General features: G+C 33.9%; 1 long non-coding RNA gene across 2 annotated transcripts; it reads right to left on the bottom strand.

Annotated features, from left to right (window-relative positions):
- Window positions 1-537: 537 nt before the first annotated feature.
- LOC134243341 (uncharacterized) lies at window positions 538-4,632 on the bottom strand. 2 transcript variants are annotated; one of them, XR_009987011.1, is made up of 3 exons: window positions 4,384-4,631; window positions 2,777-2,996; window positions 538-807 (listed from the first exon to the last, which is right to left on the bottom strand). It is a non-coding gene; the product is annotated as an uncharacterized LOC134243341 (long non-coding RNA). The 2 variants fall into 2 exon arrangements; XR_009987012.1 differs by lacking the exon at window positions 538-807 and adding an exon at window positions 2,269-2,545 and having other exon boundaries at window positions 4,384-4,632.
- Window positions 4,633-6,009: the final 1,377 nt, after the last annotated feature.

Consider the following 6,009-nt stretch of genomic DNA (forward strand, 5'->3'; position numbering starts at 1 on the left):
AATAAATAATGACTAGATAAAGCTCGTTGCAAAGCAACGAGTGGGTCTTCCTTCTTAGCGATAAGCAGAAAGTGAAATGTTTCAATTGTCAACTTTGCTACCATTCTTTATTTCTTTGACTCAAATAGCAAAAACCTTTCCGGGTTAGAATAGGTCCTCAGTACCCTCTTGCTTGTCGTAAAAGGCGACTAAATGGGGCGGTTCTCTCGGATGAGACCGTATAAACCGAGGCCCCGTGTCACAGCAGGTGTTGCACAATAAAGATCCCTCCCTGCTCAAAGGCCATAAGTGCCAAGCATAGGCCTAAATTTGCAGCCCTTCACTGGCAATGGTGACGTCTCCATATAAGTGAAATATTCTGGAGAGGGACGTTAAACAGTAAACAATCAATCAATCAATTATACTGTAAAAATACAAATATTTACACAGATTTATAACCTTAACTATTAGAACTGGTATGTCTTCTCTTGGAAACGGAAGACCTCAATACAGATGTTAACATGCAAGATCTGACACATACTTATAAAGAATATTTATTCCAAACTAAAGATAGACTCTGTAACAAAATCTATTTCTCTTGAAAAACTGAAAGCAATTGATTTGTTCATATTTGTGGATTTATGTCTGTTTCTCAAATCAAAATTTAAATATGAATATTTAAAGTCAATATCATAAACTAAGACTGTTTCACATGAATGTTTCAATTTCATTATGCTGTTTATTCCTTGTCATCCCCCAACAGATGCTCTTCTGGCAAATCATGATCATGCTTGGAATCAAAGTTCAGTACTCTGATGACAGTCACACCTATCAAAAAGAAATTGAAATTTTTTATTGAATTTTTTTTAAAAAGTGCAACTTATACACTGTTATAAGATAAGATTAACCATTAAACTGAGTTCAAAGATACTGTCACATTTTCCGGTAGTCTATAATTATTTAAAAATATAGGTTTACAGGCAGTCATTTGAGGATGTTATAAAATAACATATTAGTTTTTCATGATTTCAAATAAAGAAAATGTACATTACTTGTTCATATCAAAATTTACTAGGAATGGTAATGGTTAACAGTTGTTAACCGACTAATTAGCCAAAAAGATGGTATCCAGTTATGATTTTTTTATGTGTCAGGATAAGACCATTCGTAAAGGTGTTACAGCAATTAAGAACAATGCGCTAATGAAGTGACAAAACGCTATTGCATAAGGAACAAAGAGCTAGCGCAAAGTAACAATGTCTCTCTAGCTCATTTATAACACCATGCTAGTAAGTTTATGACAACATTCTGGCCAGTTTAAGACACTAACAAGGTAGCATGAAGTAAAAATGTGCTACAACACTTATGATGATGGTCTAGTGTGTTTATGACAACACAATGACAATGTACTTGTGCATTGTAACAATGTTGCAGCAGGCTTTTACACCACACAGTCAAGATTACATGTAATAGATTGTGTAAAGCTGTGTTGGCATGGCAGCATATTTTGTGTCAGCACAACTGCATGTTATTTTAAGTTGCCTTAGCCTGACAGTGTTGTGAACACCGTGTTAGCACATTGTTCCTAAACATGCTGAAGCACTTTTACAATTAGCCTTATCTGGACACCATAATTTTCATAACCAACTAGCCATGTTTTTTTTTGTAAAAGTACATGTACCAGGGTACATGTAAATCATTTTTTTCATTTAGATTTCCATATGTTTTATAAAGACAAGGAATAAAATTCAATTTTCTATAAGCTTCTATTCATTATAAGTGTTTGCCAAAGCATTTTTTCCTATATAACCAAAATACATCTTAGTCTTTATGGTAGCCTAGTGGTAGGGCATTCCCTTTATATAATCCTGAAGTTTAGCTTGATTTCTAGCCGGGCTCATTGCTACGAAGTTCAACAGGAAATGCTGCTTCATCACTGATGCTTAATCAAATTTACACGGTAAAATATAGTACATTTGCACAATCAAATTTGAGGCAATACAAACACTGATTACAGAATTAAATTTTCAAAGTTATCTGAAATTGTCAAAAAATAATTATAATAATGTACTTTCTACAGTCTTCTTCAATTAATTATTTGTTTAAAATATGCAAAAGGTTTTCATCAGGTATCGATGTGTGCGCCATATTCTATAAATAAAGGTTGTATTGTCTGAGTCTAACACAAATGCGGTAAACATCATTAATTACTTGATGTACGCTTTGATGCAATTTCTAGCTGAGGACACATCAGTGCATAATCATTTGACCTTAATTAATCTTGCTGCATTAGTGTTTATTTACTTCTGTTGGTATATAAATCCCCGAAACCGCCTCAAACGATACATGTGATGAATATTTTATGCTGTTAAATTCTATAATAATTTTATTTAATTTTAAAACTTTTTAATACTATATATATGCCATAGAGATATTTTTGTGGATAACATATCCTCTCAATGTCTGAATTTGTTTTTAAACTCTCATCACAGTCTTTGTTCATTACCCTGTAAATGAGCCCAGCTTTCAGTACTTCTGAGTACTTTGATTATTCACTGCATCAAACCTAAGACAAAAACATGATGCAGTAATGTTACTTAACCATGCACCCAGCATTTGAAGTGAATGAGACCTTAAAAACCTCATAGTACATGTTAGGACAATGTCACTGAGTTCCAAATAAAGGTCTAAATAAAAACTATTCACAGGTATATATTAACACCTCTAAATGAGTGAAGGAGTGAAAATTCTCAAATAACATTACCAATCACAGTACCAATAAGAAGCTGATTCTTACATCACAGGTTCCAATCCCATTGCTAAATGCTTCAGACGGGTTACTCCAATGAGACCGCATACACCGAGATTCAGTGTCAAAAGGATCCCTTACTTCTCAAAGGCAATAAGTGCTGAGTACAAGTCTATATTTGCAGCTTACTATCCCAAGTGGTGGCATCATCAAATGACTGGAAAATGTTTGATAGGCCAATAATCAAACAAACCATTCCTGCAGTCATCTAAAAATAAGCAAACTTTCTATTATTACAATTGTTTTTACAAATTTCTTTTGAGATTTAACTGAGCAACAATTGTGCAAATTTTTGTCAATAAATTTTGATACTAAAGACTTTGTTTGAACAGCTATTTATAGCAATTACAGACAGCAGCACGAAGCGCTGCTCATAGTGCAAGCTCTCATGACAACGCCTTGGCGAAGAGAAAATTATCACTTGCTTATTGATCCACACAATTTCTTTTCCGCAGTAACTTTGGACCCACAGTGCTTTGATTCTTTAAGCTACATTCTTGCAAGAATTGATCAAAAGTTTCCAAAAAATAAATTCACCTTGATTTAATGGATAAATTGCAGATAAATAGTGGGGAAAAAATTCTTCATTAAAGTCAGCACTATTCAAGATTTAGACTGGTAGTGTAGGCCTAACTTACACCACGACATCGTGTGACTTCAAAGTCTAGTGCCCTGTTCACACGGAGAGTTTAATTCGCAGTAAATGATTGCAAAGTAAACTAATGCGAATCAAACTAATGGGAATCAAACTGTGTTAACATGACAGCTAATGCAAATTAAACAAATGCGAATAAAAATTTTACTTCTACAGTCAAGTGTCAGTAAGGCTATCCGCTCAAAAATAGCACAATTAAGTACTTAAAGCTTACCACCAACATGTAGCATTTGAATTAATTTTGCCATTACACATGCCTCAAAATTTAATTCGAATAAGCTTCCCTTTGTGTTCACATGAAGCTTATGCAAAGTAATTTAATTCGCAGTAAAGTAATTCGAATTAATAAAACTAATTTGAATTAAACTCCCCGTGTGAACAGAGCATCGATGCACCAAATATCAAGTGCGGTTTGACAAGCCCGATCTAAATTAAAACTGAATAAGTATCTGCCCTCACCCTAACAGTCACACCGTCAACATATTGTTACGGTGTATATTCAACAAATAATAAGTGTAGTGTGAATTACCCCTCCATGGTTACTGCGGTATTGCTCTTTTGCAGGGCAAAATAATAACGTTTGGCAAAGTTTTTGTTGAGAGATAATTAAATGACGTATATTTAACAATTACTTATATGTCATATTTCACCAAACTATATCATTTTGCCCTGCAAAAGAGCAGTACCGCAGTTACCGTGAAACGATCTATAAGAGTATCACTATGATGGATAGTGGAGTGTTGAATTTTTTGTTTTGAAAGTGAGTCTTGTTGATATTAAATACTCACATATGTTTAAATAAAAAATAAAAAGCTCTTGGGATTTTAAAAGGCTAACAGAAAGCGTCTGAGCCTTAAAACAGATAATGTATCGGTTCTAAAAATATCAATGCTCTAAGCTGCCATAGTAATTTAAATTTTAGGTAAAATAAATTTCTAACCTTCATTCCGATAGTCCACGCCAATCAAACTTTAAAATGTCACCGTCGACTCTTTCATCACTCGATACATTTATCACTGGGAACCACGAACCAGAGTCAAGAGTGCTCAGCTTGTTAAAGTAACAGTCGGAATTTCCTCGTAAACAATTCACACAAAAATTTATAAATCGGATAATTCTGCTGAAAATAATGTTCCAGAGGATTGATAAAGTACTTCGTAGCTGCAGATTAAATGTGCGTGCATGTCTACATACGGCCTGTGGCTTGTGTGGTAAGTTTAATGCTCAACTTCACATGATTTCCAACTTTCAGTTTGTAAACACCAGGCTGAAGCTAGCAGCCAATAACAGCAGCCACTAAGCGCGTAGAAGCTAGCAGCCGGTGCGTCGATTTACCCAAAAGGACCCAAAAGGACCCAAAAGAACCCAAACGGACCCAAAAGGAACCCAAAAGGACCCAAAAGGAACCCAAAAGGACCCAAAAGGAAATTAAGAACGACCCAAAAGGACTTGAAATAAAGAGATTAAATGGATATATAATGAATACTTTCATATTTTATTAAAACTAAAACTAGTTTTTTGAGGGTAAAGTGCGTGTTTGGGTTGAGGTGGGAGCCCCCCCCCCATCTCTCTTCTCTCCCATCCCCGATACCATATGCCTAGAACATGTCATTAAATATACTTATTTCTTTATTTATCAAATATCATATAATAAGATATAATAAAACAGAAGGAGAAATAGAATAATACAGTGCACTTTGTTAAATTCAGCTAAAAGAAATCAAAGCATATTTGACCAGATTTAATGACTGATGTGTTATAAAAGTCGTATGTTATTTCTTTAAGAAAAGTTGCAAGATATAAATGTATGTTTTTGCCAATTTTTAGGTAAATTTATAATATAATATTCATAATTTAATTCAAATTATTAATTTTCAATGTATTATAATATATTAATTCGAGTCCTTCTGATTTCCTTTTGGGTCCTTTTGGGTTCCTTTTGGGTCCTTTTGGGTTCCTTTTGGGTCCTTTGGGTCCTTTGGGTTCCTTTTGGGTCCTTTTGGGTCCTTTTGGGTAAATCGACGCACCCGCTAGCAGCCAATAAGGAAATTCATAAAGAGCTGAAGTATCAGACGCAGTACTGTTTTTGATACGTTATTTTAGATAATTAACGGTTAATGATTATAAAATTAATGCAACAATTAATTACATAATAAATCAGATACTCAGAGGCAGTAAGGCTCACCTGAACAATTTTTTTTCTTTTTAAAAACCAAAAATAAGAAATAAATTACTTTATAATTTTTATCCAAGTGAACAAACAAGCACTAGGAAATGGATAACTCCATAAGGAAGAATCCCTTTTCAGCTCCTTCAGGGTCCTCAAGATTATAACAGGGCCAATAAGCTAACCTGTAATTTGATTAATATTATAACGATTGTGAACAGAAATATGGCACAAGTATAAACTAGGTTGAAGTATATTTCGAACATTATTACTGGGACAACTTAATGAATCTATAAGACTGTAAATTACTCTATCAGTAATAAATGGTGGTGGTGCCACCAAGTAAGGTTCCAAAAGCATTTTTTATATTACAGGCAGGTATTATACCCATGTTTATAA

The sequence above is a fragment of the Saccostrea cucullata genome, unplaced genomic scaffold, assembly GCF_032062105.1.
Source record: "Saccostrea cucullata isolate Sc308-1 unplaced genomic scaffold, CSIRO_AGI_Scuc_v1 ctg21824, whole genome shotgun sequence".
NCBI classification, from domain to species: Eukaryota; Metazoa; Mollusca; class Bivalvia; order Ostreida; family Ostreidae; genus Saccostrea; species Saccostrea cuccullata.